The 17,837-nt window shown below is 34.0% G+C and overlaps 1 protein-coding gene across 8 annotated transcripts in view; it reads right to left on the bottom strand.

The window, feature by feature from the left end:
• The window catches only part of ZCWPW2 (zinc finger CW-type and PWWP domain containing 2), a 125,148-nt gene that overhangs the window by 105,386 nt on the left and 1,925 nt on the right, over positions 1–17,837 (bottom strand). For 4 of the 8 annotated variants that reach the window (XM_082728946.1, XM_082728948.1, XM_082728949.1 and 1 more), the window contains exon 2: positions 12,508–12,622. The gene's annotated coding sequence lies outside the window, so the exon portion shown is untranslated. Of the gene's footprint in view, positions 1–593; positions 699–12,507; positions 12,623–12,819; positions 14,888–17,837 lie in introns of those variants that run through there. The other 4 variants (XM_082728945.1, XM_082728951.1, XM_082728950.1 and 1 more) reach the window with 2 other exon arrangements.

The raw sequence follows: 17,837 nt of genomic DNA, 5'->3' as shown, positions 1-17,837 counted from the left end.
TACTTTTATTTATATTTATATATACTTTTAAAATATTTTTATATATTATATTACATATTATTATTACATATATTATATATACTTTATATATATTTAAATATACTTTTATTATTTTATATATATATTTCCAATGCCAAGATGTATTATTACAAAATTTATTGTTATGAGGGAAAACAAGTATAGCCAGTCATATTTGAAAAATGTCTCAACCACTGCTTCTCAATATAGAAGGACAGAATTACATATGGGCTATCACACAATTAATCATACCTCTCTTCCCTGAAATTCCCTTAATTTCATTCATTAGAAGGAGATATAAAGACTTTATAGTGGCATGTAGCTTTCCAATGAAACACTTGCTATCTCAAATATTATGCACGTTTTTCTTTCAGTAAGCTAGTACTGGCTTCAGAGTTTGTGAAAATGGAGAAAAAAAGACCAATTCAAAACCATTCTAGAAAATGTCTTTAACTGTAAGTATCCAAGTCAAAAGCTGGAAACCCACTGTTAAGGGCTGAACTATATCTGCCCCCCCCCCAAATTTATATGTTAAAGTCCTAAATCACGGTGCCTCAGAATGTAACTGTACTTACAGATAGGGTCTTTAAAAAGGCCGTTAATTTGAAATGAAGTCATTAGCGTAGGTCCTAATCCAACATGACTGGTGCCCTTATCAAAAGAGGAATTTTGACAGACACCTACAGAGGGAAGACAATATGAAAACATAGAGAGAAGGTGACTATATACAAGCCAAAAAGAGAGGCCTGGAACAGGTCCTTACCTCAAGGATCTCCAAAGGAATCAACCCTCCTGACACCTTGATTTCAAACTTCTGGCCTCTAGAACTATGAGAAAACAAATTTCTGTTTTTTTAAGCCACTCACTCTGTTGTACTTTATTACGGCAGCCTTAGCAAACTAATACAGCCTTACTAAAAACTAGGGTTTTTGTTCCCCATCTAAATAAACCTTAGTCACCACTCCTCAGTGGAAATAGAGGCTCTGATACCCTGCTTCTCCAGCTTCTCAGAAACTGCTTTCTTACAGCTGCAGCAAGACTTCCATAGATGGGTGTCAAGGACTTCCTCAAAGTGCTTTTTATATTAAATACACTACCTAGTTTCTGCCTTTTCTAACACATGAGATTACAAAAAAATAGAGGTGTGTTGTTAGAACCAGAAGCCATCTTTGTATCAAAGCCATTATCTGACTGATGATGCAACAGGGAGACTCAGCTGGAGAAGTACTTGAGGTAGTACAGTGGGTAAAGAAAATTTTAGTTTACATCATATTATGAAGGACTTCCTCTCTGTCACTGTCTTAAGAAACTTCATAAAAACTTAATTTTCAATATTTATTTATATTTATTTTTAAGCAGGTCTCCATGTCAACACAGGGCTTGAACTCATGACCATGAGATCAAGACCTGAGCTGAGATCAAGAGTCAGACACTTAACCAACTGATTCCACCCAGGCTCCCATTCAGTGCTCTCAAAAATAATATTTATATATATTTTTAGTGTGACACTGAGGGGGCCTTATTAGGACAGGAAGAAGAAAGTCTGAGATTTGAGATATATTTGAAGGACTACCAAATGGGAGTTTGGGGTAATGGTAAAATATTCAACTCTACCTCGTATTAAATCATTACTCTAAAACAAACCACAAATTAACCTTCACCATAACCTCTCAGGGGGTTGGGTACCAACCTTTCACAAGTTAGGAATTACTTTAAGGCAAAAAGAACGTGAATTCTAGTTGGGAATTCAGGGCTCAAGATTATATATTTACAGATAGAAACCAGATTTAGGCACCATTTCATGATTTCACTAAATAGACACGTTCTCTCAATTAACAGAGAAGTTAACAGGCTAAAAATTCATTCTAATCCAGCCTTCAGAGATACCTAATCATTAGAAACGGTGTCTTTCCTCATCCAAAACAAAAGGTCTGTGGTGGAAATAGTTAGACTGCTTCAGCGTTCATCTCTCTCTCTCTCTCTTTTTTTTTTTCCCCCTAAGATTTTATCTATCTATTTGACAGAAATCACAAGTAGGCAGAGAGGCAGGCAGAGAGAGAGGAGGAAGCAGGCTCCCTGCTGAGCAGAGAACCAATTCGGGGCTCCATCCCAGGATTCCTGAGATCATGACCTGAGCCGAAGGCAGAGGCTTAACCCAAGGAGCCACCCAGGCGCCCCCATCTCTCTTTTTATTGGCTATGACTGAAACCATTGAAGGTTGGAATACTATGCTATTGTCATACAACAGACTACGGAACCACTGGTAGAGGGTGTTTACTACTATAAATTGAAAACATTAAGAAGGGACACTGCCATGAATGGGGGAAAAGGCTTTTGAATTATCACTGAAATAAACCAAATGCTCTAACAGTGTTAGGCTCCAGAGTTTGAAAATACTAGAGATTAAGTGAGGATCTATAAAGTCTTGAATTTGGAGCTACAAAGAACTACTTCTGTGGTAGTATTCAATCTCTCTCTTCTTGCTGGGTTCTTAGGTCAAGTTAACATCCACATGACAAAGCAAAGGGAAAATAATCTACCTGTATAATCAGACTTTGAGATTCTTTTTTTTCCTTTTTTTTTAAGAGAGGGAGTGCAGAGAGAGAGGGGTCGAGGGAAAGGGAAAGAGAGAATCTTTTTTACCCCCCCGAAGATTTATTTATTTTAGAGAGGGCAGGGTCCGGGAGAACCAGAGGGTGAGAGAGAATTTCAAGAAGACTCCCAGCTGAGCGCAGAGCCTGATGTGGAGCTCCATCTCAAAATCCCGAGATCGGGACGCCTGGGTGGCTCAGTTGGTTAGGCAGCTGCCTTCGGCTCAGGTCATGATCCCAGCGTCCTGGGATCAAGTCCCACATCGGGCTCCTTGCTCAGCAGGGAGCCTGCTTCTCCCTCTGCCTCTGCCTGCCATTCTGTCTGCCTGTGCTCGCTCTCTCCCCCTCTCTCTCTCTGATAAATAAATAAAATCTTTAAAAAAAAAAAAAAATCCCGAGATCATGACCAGAGCTAAAATCAAGAGTCGGATGCTTAACCCTACTGAGCCACCCAGGAGCCCCCAGACTGAGATTCTTGAAATGGGTCCTCCAGCAAGGTGTGGAAGAATAATTACAAATGACAAGATCAAATTAGTTTAGGAGATATTTATATAGATAAGAATTACTAAATAGATTTATACTTTATTACTAATAAGGAACAAATCTTAAAAGAAGGCAGTGATGAGTGTTGGGAAGAATGTGGGACACAGAGATGATTCAGTCTCCTAAAATATGATCCTCAACTAGCCAAATCCCTGGGCATAGGCCAGGTCCTCCACTCACAACAATGGACTCCAAGAAGAAGCTCATCACTGATGTCGTAACTTTCAGCAAAATTACCTTGCAGTCTGACAAGGTGGCCCAGAAAGGGAACTGCTGTGACCATATACATATTCTTCCAATAGCTCACAAATCTCAGTTTGGGGGGGACAGACATAGTTGTAACCCCAGGACTAGTCAAGACCTTGAAACATGGATAGGTTTTCACTTTTGCTTAAATATGGAAAGGTGGGACATCTATTTGAAACTATCCTCAAAAGGGAAAGGGCTGGCTGAACATTCCGTTTTCTTTGCTGGCAGAAGAAAGAGACCTTGGTTATGTATGAGTAGGATGGGGGCAGGAGATACAAGCACCTGATAAACATCAAAATTTTTCTCCTTGGTCTAAGACACATATTTATAGCAAACTCAGGTTTAGATAGAGATCTTGACTCTGAATCTCTTTTTATTTTACCAAAGCAAAATTGAACCCTAAAATTAAGCTAAGTACCTATAAATTACTTACCTGTATTTGGTTTATATATGGAATTACTCGTATGATGGAAATGTAAACACCTTGTCCTCATCTAATGTCCAATTCATAGCTCTGCCATCTTCTGATACTCAACTCTGCTTCTCTATTTCTACTCACTTCACTTTAACCATTCTCTTCCATAAGTACTTTCTTCCAGTATTATCACCCCGCAAAAATATCAATTGCAAGCTTCTCTAATCCTCTTGTCCTCCCAAAAAGTCCATTAAAACCAATCACTTTTCAAGTAACATATCATACATTACACTTCAGTCCTGTCTTCATTTATATCATTTTCCAGCTTGGATTCTATGGCCCATAATTAAAATTATTCCCTTCAAAAATCTTTAGAAACCTCTTTGCCTTTGATCTTCTTTTGATGAACTCGGTCATCACCTGTACCTGAACAACTGAATGTTGTCATATGATCTTAAATGTCATGTGGAATTAATTCAGTTGTTGTTTTCATCCAGGATCAATCACAAGGATGCATGCACACATAAACACATATGCATGTAGGCACAACCTAAAACCTATTTGTTCCATAATCTAACAATCTCACTTTCAGGTATATATCCAAAGAAAATAAAATTACCTCAAAGAAATATCTGTATTCCCATGTTCACTGTGACACTGTTTACTTTATTCAAACCTATACTTCATACACTGGACTATCATTCAGCATTAAAGAAGGAAATCTTGTCATTTCTGACAACATGGATGAACCTGGGTGAACCTGGAGAGCATCATGCTCAATGAAATAATTCAGGCACAGAAAAAAATATACTGGATGACTGTCACTGAATCTGAAAAAAAGTCAAAATCACAGAAGCAGAGGAAATGGTAGTTATCAGGGGTGGGGAGGAAATGGGGATGTTTGTGAAAGGGAACAAAGTTTCTGTTATACAGAAATGAGTTAATTTCTAGAGACCTAATTCATAGCATGTTGACTATGGTTAATAATTTATATATTTGAGATTTGCTAAAAGAGTAAATCTTAAGTGTTCTTACTACACATGCACAAAAGGTGACTATGTGAGATGATGGATATGTTAATTAGCTTGATTGCAGTAATCACTTCATATATATATATATATGTTGCATTATACACCTTAAATATATATAATTTTATAAAAATAAATTAGAACCAATTAAATTATTTCATTAGGATTTGGTTTTTCTTAATCTCTCTACTCTGCCTCCTTTGGCATTAGGTTCAATCTTAGATTCTATGGAAAAGATGGTGGCAGCAAATTCAAGTCCAGTACAAAAGAGCAAGTGTCTCTGCAGGAATCTAGCAAAAATCTTATGGCACCACACTGGCTCTATCCCAGTATCAGTAACTGTAGTGGGTGAATACCATAATTTTAAAGCAGAGGTCACATACCCATCCTTAAAGCATGGGTAAAGACAGCTCCACCTAAAACCCATTAATGGAGGAGGTGAAGGGCTCTCCAGCAGCACACTGGGTGGAAAACAAACTGCAATATTTGAAAATATATACAACAGAGGCAAAAATTGAAAAATATATAAAAAAAGAATCTTATGCTGGTAAGATTATAAATTGTTTTCTGCTCTATTTTCTAAAGTTTTTATCTTGGATAATTTAAAATTGTATTGTTTTATATAACTATACATCAATCTTCATTATTTACAGACTCCGTTTTTGCAATTTTGCCTACTTTCTATAAAGTATTTGTTACCCCCAATATCAATATTTGCTGCACTTTCACAAGGCAATGTTATGTCTTCTTGTTTCAGCTCTCATACTATAAAGAGGTATCCATTTTGTGATCTATTTAGTGCCACATTTTTTCAGTAACTGATTTTATTGTTAAAAATGATGTCCCCCTATCTTCCCCCCTCTGCCCCCAGCGGGCTAGCAGTCTTAAGCTCAAGAAGGCAGAGATGTGCTTTAAGGAGAAAATCTGCTAGGTAAGCTTTGTTCAGGCAAGTGCTGTTGGTCATGAGCTCAGTGTTACTGAATCAATAGTATAGATCAAATAAATTATCTTTAAACAGAAACATACATAAAAAAAATAAGCTTTTGTATTGATTGATTAATGAAAATGTTGTGACCAAAGGTTTGTAGGAATCTAATTCTGCATTTCTTCTAGGAGCAAGGATTCAGAATTTGCTAATATTGTTTTCACAATAATGTAGGAGAACATAATGACCATGAATAATGAGAACAGACTGCAAGTATATATGTGTTTTAAATAAACATAATAAAATTAAATTTTCAATGAGTTTTATAAATGAATATAGGAAATAAATACAAAAGGCTAATATAAGTATATAAGAACAAAATTAACAATATAAAAGAGTAATTTCTTAAAAATATTTTAGCAACATAATCTATCCTTGAAATAAACATTCTAACCGGATGCCTGAGTGGCTCAGTTGGTTAAATGCCTGCCTTTGGTTCAGGTCATGGTCCCAGTCCTGGGATTGAGTTCCACATCAGGCTCCCTGCTCAGTGGGAAGCCTGCATCTGCCTCTCTCATGCACCTTGCTTGTGTTCCCTCTCTCTGTCTCTCACTTTGTCAAATAAATAATAAATAAAATCTTTATTTAAAAAATTGATATTGATCTACATATATCAAAGTGGTAAGTAGCGACAGAAAATTCTGAATAGTAATTTATCAGATTTAATATTTTTTATGTATGTTGCTCATAATTACAGTCCATATATCAGAACTTCAATTAAAATCAATTATTGAAAATTCTGACGAAATATTTTAATATGAAAACAAGTTTCCAAATAAACCATCAAACTACAAATTTTCAATAAATTTCAACCTGCAGGGTCTCTGCTAATTAAATAGCCTTAAACCCTTGTGTACCCAAAGTACTTGTTTATAATTTTGCCAATTATAACAACTTCTTGTTACAAAAGTTAAATCATAAAAATGTTTTATGGACTTGTAAATTTTAGCATTGTAAAGGTGTACCAGGCAATATATCAATAATGGTTACTCTTAGTGTCACCTTGGAAAATGAAGATCAATAGGGGTTAAGTAATATTACTATGAATATAATTATAATGCACATAAGAAATATCAGGCAATGATCCTAGTTCAAGAAAATTCCTTTCACCTACAAAAATATATACTCTTTGGGGAAAAATGATATGTACCCCTCTGTAAATATATCAGTAAGAACAGTATCTCAAATTTGGCATTAATTTGTTCCTTGATTCACTCAGTCATTCTTTCTTTTTTTTTTTTAAAGGCTTATTTATTTATTTGGAAGACAGAGTAAGAGTACGAGTTGGGGGTATGCTGAGAGAGAGGGAGAGAGAATCCCAAGCAGACACCCCACTGAGCATGGAGCATATAACGCAGAGATCATGACCTGAGCCAAAACCAAGAGTCGGATGCTCAAATGACTGAGCCATCCAAGTGTCCTCATTCTATTTTTTTCACAGATACTTACTTCAAACCTCTCACATGTCACACAAAAGTTCCAGGTGCTAGGGAAATAGCAGTGAATAAAAACAGAGATAACTTAACAGACATGAGTTAACATTCTAGTAAGAAGCGAAGTGGACAGTATATATAAGCAAACCAATAAATAAACAAGATAAAATTTCACATGTTGATGGATGCTTAAGGAAAAAAAAAAAACAGGATGATATATGAGAATGATACACACTTTCGGGGGAGATGAGGAGATGGTCAAGGAAGGTTTATATGAAAGATGACATTTGACCTGAAACCTGAAAACTGAAGACACAACCCATAAACATCCTTGAAAAGAAGAAAATTTGAGCCTATATGAAGGACAAAAATGAGACCAGTATGACAGGTAGTTAAATACAGGCGGGATTTCTGGTATAGATCTAGTATCAATTAGAAAAAAGGCAGAAAACCTAATAGAAAAACAGCCAAGAGACCTAAATAGGTACTTCACAAAAGAGTTAATCCATATGACCAATAAATATGAAAGATTCTCAACTTAAGAGTCATAAAGGAAATGCAAATTAAAAGTACAATGAGATACCACTGCAAACTTATCAGCAAAGTCAGTTAGAAGGATTGACAATGCCAAGTTTTAGTGATACAAATGAACTTGAACTTTCATATACAGCTGGATGGGTTGCCAATTGGTATGTCCACTGGCAATTTACTCTTCACTATCTACTAAATTTGACCATAAGTACTTCTGGGTATATATATGATACAAATATCTATATCTAATATCTGTATCTACCTGTCTCAATAGGTAATTTCAAGATATGTTCAAGATTTGTAGTCAAAAACTATAAACTCAAGAATCTATAAGCTGTAGAACAGGAAAGTGAAATATGGTGTACTCACATTTTATAATAATATACAGCAAAAAAATGAACAAACTTCTGCTACACAAAACTTGAGTGAATCTCAGAAACATACGAAAAGAAGCCTGATTTAAAAAATACATATTATTTGATTCTATTTATTTTTATCTTTTTTTTTTAAATTTTATTTATGTGTTTAACAGAGAGACACACAGTGAGGAGGGAACACAAGTAGGGGGAGTGGGAGAGAGAGAAAGACAGGCTTCTTGCTGAACAGGGAGTGCAATGAAGGGCTCGATCTCAGGACTCTGGGATCATGACCTGAGTGGAAGGCAGATGCTTACTTAACGCCTGAGCCACCCAGGCACCCCTTGATTCCATTTAAATAGTTTTCAAAAAAGTGGAACAAATTCACAGTGTTAAAAGTTAAGATAGTAGTGAGTTTTGGATCAAAGGGGTCTAATGATTGAAAGTGGCCATGAGATAGCTTCTCTGGGGCAGGTAATGTTCTTCAAAGGTCCTAATAATTGTCACAGATAATGAGTGAGAAGAAGAGATTGATTAATACCTTGCATGTGGTTATACATGTACACTAACTTTGGGATAATTTGTGAGTTCATCTACAACTTTCACACTTTTTTTTTTGTATGAATGGTAAAATTCAACAAAGTATATATTTTCAAAATTTATTATAGTAAAAAATAGATTTTAGAAAAGAGATAATGTTTTGGTCTTGGGTAGAAATCAGGCACTAAGAAAAGGGGACTGATTCTGTGTGTTCTGGAGGTGAAATAGGTAGAACTCACGGTTGTATCTTGTGTAGGGAATAAGGGAAAGGTAGTGATCAACACTATTAAGCTTTCAGCCTAAGTAACTGGATCAAAGTTGGTGATTTTATGTTTCCAGAGAGACACAGCAGTTGATTATATTAGATATTGCTTATCTGAGTAAGAGGAACAGAGAAACATGGCAGTCATCAATGATCAATGAACAACAATAAGTTAGAGGTAGAGATGAAAACCTCATTGGAGCATGCTAAAGTGAAATTATGAAGGAAATGGAGAAAACAATTTTAGCTAACTCTAAGTTGGTTTCTGGGTTTGTTTTTTTTTTTTTTAATTCTGTGAATTAGGAGAACAGAAATGCAAGAAAAGAGCAAAGTGGAAAGTATTGTGAGCAGAGTAAGTTACGACAAACATTCTACAAATGGTTGAAGAGAAGGAATCTGGTATAAAAACATAAGCTTCACTTACTTAATAGTCTTGGTAGAAGATCAGGCCTCATCAACCATAATTTGCCTTTCCCTGTCACCCCAGAACTAGAAGCCACTTTTTAAGAAACCTCTTGATATATTACTTGCACAACAAATAGTCCTGGATTCCTTAATGATGTTCAAGTGTTGTCTGGTGCTAATAACATTCAGCATGAACCAAAAAATGTTTTGGACACAGGGAGATATTTTCCTTCAGAACTTTTATTTTAAAGATCAATTTTAATTAAAAAATATTTATTGTACAAAATAATATTTTAGGAAAAAACAAAAGAAAACCCATTCCCAATGGATATGCAGACAAGAACCCATAGTAACATTCCGAGGAGTTAAGTTTTTTGTTCTTAACTTTAGGAATCTTATCATCATTCTATATTTCTGTTCTTCTGTATATGTGACAAAATTAACCCCTACGTGTTCAAACTACTATTTATCTTTTCAACTACTTGAGGCCAAGAGCATTCCTAACAAATATAGGCTTGATCTCTGATTTCTTGCATCTGAGATGCGGATTCTTGTAGGAAATTATGTAGTCATGCCTATCGGTACCACAACATATTGAAAGATTCCAATCTCAGAGGAGCTATTAGCACATCTTCAAGGCTATCCTTTTTATTCTTTCTCTTTCCTCTTGCATCTGGACAGTTATTGTTCTAAACCGTTATAAATAAATCCTATACCATCTTCCTCCTTCTCAAAAGATAAACTTGCCTCCTACTTTACAAGGAAATCTCCATCACTTCTCATCATAATACCCCAAAATCTTATCTAAAACTGCTCTCTTGCATATTTGCTGCAGTTTTAAACCCCGACTCTATTTTTTTGTTGTTTTGGGTTCTAAAATAGTTCTTGAGGATTTGCTGTGAGCCAGACATAATGCTTAGGCAAAGACAAAATCCCTCTCCTCAAGAAATGTTGAGCATTAAGCATTAGGAGACAAATGGAGAATGCTATGGAAGCAGATGTGGCATGCTAAGCCTTTAGGTAGAAGGTATTAGACCAGGTTCAGGTGATGTCTAAACCAATCTAAAAAATGGTAAGTAGGGGTCAAATCTCCTATCGTGGGCCCCTAGGACTCTCAACTCCTTTACACACCTCCTAACACACTGTATTACGATTTGTTTGATGAAGTCCTCTACAAGCTAATGAAAGTCCACTTCGGTCAAGGTTTATATTATTATACTGTTAACCACTGTATCCCAGCATCTAAAAAAGTTCCTATCAAAGAAAAGCACTAAACATTTAGAGTATTATAAAATAATGGAAATAATATGAACTTCAGAATTAGGACTGGCCCAGGCAGTGTTGATATTCAAAATATTTAACAACCAGAATGACTGTGTGTATCAACTAAATATCATCATCTGTAGCTCTGGATTTAAATTCTAGCTCCATTTCCTGAGATTTTTAAATTAAGGCAAGTCAGTTAAATGATCTGAGTATCATTTTATCATCTGAACATGTTGATCACAGTAATACCTAATTCATAGGATGGTTTCAGTGATAAAATGAAACAGCATATAAAACCCATTTCAGTATCTGACACACTAAAGATATATAATAAATGTCTGACTCCCTTTCTACATTGCTTTTAAGTAAGTTCTGTTTGTAGTTGGACAGAATAAAACATGCAGAAACCAAAGTGGAATGAGTGTACTCCAATTATTTCATCTTTCCTTAAGGATTTTTCTCAGATGCTTATTAACAACTAATTTAGTTTACTTCTAAACTTTAAAGCAGTCTTATTCGTTTATCTTTTTGAGAGAGAGAATGCACAAAAGCACCCAATGAGTGGTGGTCACAGAGGGAAAGAATCTTAAGTAGGCTTCACCCACCAGCACAGAGCCTCATGTAGGGCTGGATCTCAGGACCCTGAGCCTAAATCAAGAGTCAGACACTTAACTGACTAAACCACCCAGGTGCCCCTGCTTCTAAACATTAAAATGCATTTTATCCTTAATCTTCTCTGTGAAGTAAGTTTAACACTTGCTGTTCATTCATTTACCTAATTTGTGCCTACTTGTCAACCTTAGATTGTACTTAATGATTCAACAGAAATTTATTAAGGGCCTATTATCTATGCAAAATTGTAATTTAGCTTTATCATTCATGGACTAGTTTATGCAGATACTTCTGGATAGACTGTGGCTTAATAAACGCTCCAAGATGCTTAACAGATATTCTCTTTCCTTTTTGTTTTACTAATGAAGATAACTAATGAATTTCATCCCAAATCAGAAATTAAAGTTGAAGGCAAAGAAAGAGCTTCTGGCAGAATGAGAAACTGGTATCTTTTGCAGCAACTATTTTCTTCAGCTTTAATTTTTTTTAAGGGAACAGTTAACAAATAATTAGAGATCTGATAAATTGTGCTAAATGCGAACTTCAAATCTTAGTAATTGATGTATATGCTTTAATATGCTATATTGGTTGTAAGTATCTCAGTTTATTCAGTATAGTGAGACTTGTCAGCATAAAATAACAGAACTAACAAGGATAATCACGATTAAGTTCTTCAGATCATCTACCAAGTATAATAGTGCTATAAATGGATTCGAATTATATCTGTAGGTTGAGCAAAGAGAGCATTGATTTCAGATGGGCTTTTTTATTTCTCCCTACATGTGCCTATTCTCAACTGACTTTTCTCTAAGCTATTTGCACAGAAGTCATATAGTTGATTTGCTTAAACATAAAATTTTGTTCCACTAACCTGAAAGAACAATCTTCAATTAAGTTCACCACTTCCCTCAAATCGCAAGGCACAAGAATAGACTCTCAATCTAGTCTAATTAGAGAATTTCAACTTGTCATTCGAAATGATTTATACATTGCCATTTGTGTTCCTCATTTTAGAAATAAGTGTCATAATTCTAATAAAGCGTGATGACTTTCTTACACTGGGTGCTAGTGAGTAACTACATAATTATTGTTTCAAGAATCACTAAACAAGTATTGAGAAAATCAATCAAGAGTTTTAAAATGAGAACGTGAAAACAGAAGTAATTTTAAATTGCATAATGTAAAACTGAGAACATGCTTCTTCAACATATCACATCTAAATTTGCAAAGTAAACATGACACAGTGAGAATAGGAATAAGTTGGGATTCTTACCCTGGAGAGAAACAATCTAAAGCTTTTTCCCAGTTTGTCCAATTTTCAGTTTCTTTAGAGTGGGTGGGTCCTTTGTTCTTCTGGCCTTAGAAGACACTCTGGATTGCCTGTCTTTCTGCATGATGAAATGAAGAAGACAAGGAGGCACATTAGTTTCATAAAAGACTTCCAAAAATCTTCTTCCATCTTACATTTAGGGCCTTCATAGCCTTGCCATCATCTTCTAGGAAGATTGATTCCCAGCTCCACTGTGAAGCCTAATATATTCTGTGCTGAAACTTCCTGGGCTCTATTTCTTTGAAATGTTCATACCTAGTTTCTTTCAGAATACTTGTAATCTTTTATCCACTGATGACTCCCTCTTTCCTTTGCTGTTATGTGTATATTTTCTTTTTTATTTTTTAACTGTAATTGTAATGGAAGGAAAAACATAAATAAATCGGGCTGTAATCCGGAACAATTTGCTTTCTTACCAACACGTGAACACATGTGAACATTTTCACATGTCATTTATGTTATATATTTAAGCATAGGTATGATTTAGTTTTGAAGCTGTTCTTTACTCCTCAGTCATGTTATTTTAGATATGTCTAATGAAATTTAAAGTAAAGATCACAGTATTTTTCCAAGATTGCAGTCACTAGATGATTCTTTGTATTTTATTAGTGATTGATTTAGAGGCCTTCACTTACCTATTTTTTCTTTTGTTGCCCATGCTTTTGTTACCATGTCCAAAAACTCACTGCCAAATCCAATACTATGATGTTTTCCCCTATTTTTCTTCTAAGAATGTTATAGTGTTAGCTCTTAAAATTTAAGGCTTTGATCAATTTTTACTTAATTTTTGTATATGGTAGGTAAGGGTCCAACTTCATTGTTTTGCATGTGGATACTCAGTTTTCCCAAAACCAACATCATTGGTTGAAAAAACTGCCCTTTTCTGTTGAATGGTCTTGGCATCTTTGCTGAAAATCATTTGACCACCTGTATGAAGGTTTTGAGGGGGTTCTCTATTCCATTGATTTATATGCATGTCTTTATGTCAATGACATACTGTCTTGATTGTGTTGTTCTGTAACACGTTTTAAATTTAGCAAATGTGAAACCTCGAGTTTGTTCCACTTTCTCAAGACTGTTTTGGATTCAGGGATTCCCTTGAGATTCCATATTAATGTTAACATAAATATCTTCCATTTGCTTTTTATTTCTGAGGATAGCCATCCTAGGGGGTGTGATGTTAATAATTCTAATTCCAATCATCTATTATGTTTTTTTTTTTCCATTCTATCAGTTAGTGAAGGAGGGAACTTCAAATCTTCTAGTAGTGTGTGTTTATCTCTTAGTTCATATACTGTGAAGCTGTTTTATTAGATGAATTTTTTTTAATCTTCTGGTGGAATTAATACTTTTTTTTCTGAAAATCTGCTATGTCTCACGGTAATATTTTATATCAGGCTATTTTCTACTTCAGCTTAGTTTATTTAAGATCGATATTTTTGTATCCTTTGCTATTTTCCACAGATCTTTTATTATCAGCACATTTTTTTTTCTTAATCCAACATGACAGTCTTTGAGCAGTCTGTGTACATTTAACATTAATACTGAGATATTTGGTTTTCAATATATCCTCCAGTATTCAAAGCAATAAAATGAATGTCATTCAAATCTATTTTTCTGAAACTTTTTATTAAGATATCATTAGAAGTGACCACAATTATTAACATTATGTATTATCAATATTTAAAATTTCTATTATTTTTTCAGCAAAAAGGAGAAGTGAGACTGACATAATCTAGGTCATGTAGGGTAAAAGCACACTCTAACTCTTAACTAAAGGAACATTTCATAGACACATCATATAAATATGCCTAATGCTACATTTTATAGTTGACAATTTCCTTATTGCTCTATATTTCTCTTCTGAAAAAAGTGAATAAACTTGTCTCACAGTTTCTGTAAAGATGAAAGATATTTATAATCTTTTAAGATTTTTGTTGCTTTATTTTTAGAGAACAAGGATTATGGAATAGTATGCTGATTCATTTAATATCAAGATGAATAAAATTTTTCCTCAGGCCTCTTCCACTTTTCCTCAACCCAAGCCATTATTTCTCCCCAAAGATCTCCACATGCATATATTGTTTTCACATGCATATTTTTTTAAGTGAGTTTGCTTTATCTGGAAAACTGTAATTGTCCTCTGCCTAGCTGCACAGACCAAAAAAAAAATTTTTTTCATTCTCTTTAGATTCTTTGGCCCATGTTTCATAACTTTTACAACAAATATTGACCAAAACATTAAATATCCCCACTTAGTGAATGATATACTCTTAGTGAATTACATACTCAATGTCAAAAAATAACTATTTTTCATGAATATAAATGTTATTGATAATTTAAACTGTATTTCTGTGGCTAATAGATTGCCAAGTTAAAATACAAGATTTGGGGTAGATGTAGTTATTTCATTCCCTTGTCATCTAAACAGAACTAAAAATCAAAACTGAAAGATAATAAGGTAGTCTGGCTTCTAAAACTCTTAGTTTTGAGCAATCACTTCAGTCACTAAGCTCAAAATATCAATGATTTTTTCAGTGTATAGTTAAGTATTTCCAAGTAGTTCTAGTTCTGTCTTATCTCTGATGTATAAACTTCTATATTATCTAACACAGTTATTTGAAACCTATTAGTTCATTTGAGATAATAAATATATCAAACTGTCCTGTCACAGAAACAAAAGAAACACTTCTTCAAATTGAAAATTTGAATTATTCTAGAAAAAGTACTGGTAGGACAGGATAAAGAACTTTTTAAACACTCCTGCCAATAACATATACATAGCAATGCAATTCATTATGAAGATTTAGAAGAACAATTAAGAATTTTGATATTAGTTTAGGATGATCAAAATTTTTTTTATTCTGAGCACAAAGGGAACAAAATAGCTTTGATTTCTACTAGGGAACACTAGTAGAATGTCAAAATAATGGTATAATATCAGTGATTGAAGACCCATCTTTTCAAACCATAAGAGCCTCTTAATGTCACAAAACAAACTGAAGGGGACTGGGGTAGGGAGAGGGTAGTGAGGCTATGGACATTGGGGAGGGTATGTGCTATGGTGAGTGCTATGAAGTGTGTAAACATGGCGATTCACAGACCTGTACCCCTGGGCCTAATAATATATTATATGTTTATAAAAAAAATTAAAAAAATATTTTTTTGTACTTTTAAGAATCAATGGACTATCCATACGTAGACAATTTAAAAATCAATAGTAGGTTTTAGGGTAATGAAAATACCCTATACAAAACCATGATGATGGATACATTTGTCCAAACCCTTAGAATGCACAATGCCGAGAGTGAACCTTATGCCAACTATGGACTGCCCCTGATTTTGAGGTGTCAATGCAAGTTTATCAATTGTAACAATTAAACAGCTGGTGGGGGGGATACTGACAATGGAAGTGACTGTGTATGTGTGGCGGTGGGGGTTTTATGGGATATCTCTATACCTTTCCTTCAATTTTGCCATGAATCTTAAACGGCTCTAAAATATTAAAGCCTTAATTTTAAAAAAGAAAAAAAATCTACGCTAAGAACTTATGTCTTTAACTTTGCAACTGTTATAAATTCAACAATTTCACTTTCATGTGCTGTGAGTTGTGCAATGGCTTGGAAATTTTCCCTTGCTAAATATTCTATTTTTAAAAATCTAGTTTAATTTCTTTCTACAGTTCTTATAGAAGCTTAATGTCATCCTTTTGTTGTTTATTTGGTAGCTTTATAAAATATCTTTCCTCTAACAAACTGACTTTGTCTTCTTGGATTTTACAGTGAACATGCAGAAATCTCCAAATTATTTCTTCTTTCCATTTTAAATAAGAAAAGAAGTTTTCATAGGCACATATACGAATTGCTATAAAAGAAAATCAGTGGGAGGGAGCTGCTTGTCATGTTGTTAAATTTCACATACGTCTTCGTCTATGTGACTGATTTCCCGTGATAGATTTTATTTCCTTATACATCAAAAAGTCATTTGCCTGTTTCATTTCAGGGCCTAAAACAATGTCTAATACATGGTAGGTGCTAAATTAATAAATTAATTTATTTACTAATTTGCTATTTAATTTAGCAATTTGCTAATTAATAAATTAATGCTAATTAATACATTTGCTAATTAATAAATTTGTTATTTAATTTGCTAATTAATAAATTAATGAATTATTATCCCAAACAGCAAGAGTACAACTTTCAAGCCTCAGAGGAGGGTTGTTCTTACTTCATTTAATAAGAATATATGATTCTCTCCACTGGATCTTTTTTTCTCTCTCTGTACAACATACCAAACCTATTCTGGGTTCTCTGTTGCTGTTCTGTTAGCTGTCTTCATATTTCTTCTTCATACTTTAGGGCTTTTCAGGGCTATCAAATTTTTCTTCACCTTCATGTTTCCAAAAAAAAAATCACTACACTTACTGTGCATACAATTATGACACTCAAGTTTTATTAAAAAAAAAAAAAAATGAAATCTCTGTCAGAAGCTAGTTCTGACTGAATACAAAGTATTTCAATTCAAAGTTATTATGAAGCATAGACTGTACATACAGAACAAGGCTAGTTCCTACAGACAGTAGCATCTCTCTCTTTTATAAATAAAATGTAAATGCCATACTAATTTATATCTATGATTATTCATCCTGTTGAAAAGCACATGAACAAGCTTTCCCTTCACAGTTGGGAACTTGACTATCATTCCTTTTCTCCTTGAATTCATATTTTTATCTCATATATGTATTTGTATTATATATATATTCATATTTTTATCTCATATTTATTATTCTCCTACATACGTTTCTCCTAACATTTTAGTGTTTGAAAATATTTTAAGCTGACCATCCTATCAAATTTCCTTCTAACAACAAAAAGATTTTTAAATTCCTGAGAACATAAGTTCTAAAAATTTTCTTTAGTATTGTATTATCATTAAATTACTAGACTACTATTGATCAAGTAACAAACATATTATAAATTATGTTCATTTGAAAATATCAAGTCAGCTTTTATTAGAAATGCATCTCATAAAGAAACAGGTAGGCCCTTCTCTAACACCCATTTATATCATTTATCCAGGATGAATACTACTCATTGCTAGAAAAAAAACAGGTAAAGTTTTTCTTTTACTTTGTATTCTTCCATTCCAAGAATTTGGGAGTAGAAGGATTTCTGGCTGTAACAATCTTTTTGAACTACTAAACCATGTACCAAAAATCACATAGAGGTATGTATCAAAAATTATTTTTTAGTAGTCAGCTGACAACTCAATTA

The sequence above is a fragment of the Mustela nivalis genome (genome assembly GCF_964662115.1).
Source record: "Mustela nivalis genome assembly, chromosome: 1".
Lineage (NCBI taxonomy): Eukaryota > Metazoa > Chordata > Mammalia > Carnivora > Mustelidae > Mustela > Mustela nivalis.
The sequence above is the reverse complement of the archived record's forward strand: the minus strand, read 5'-3'. Positions and strand labels throughout refer to the sequence as shown.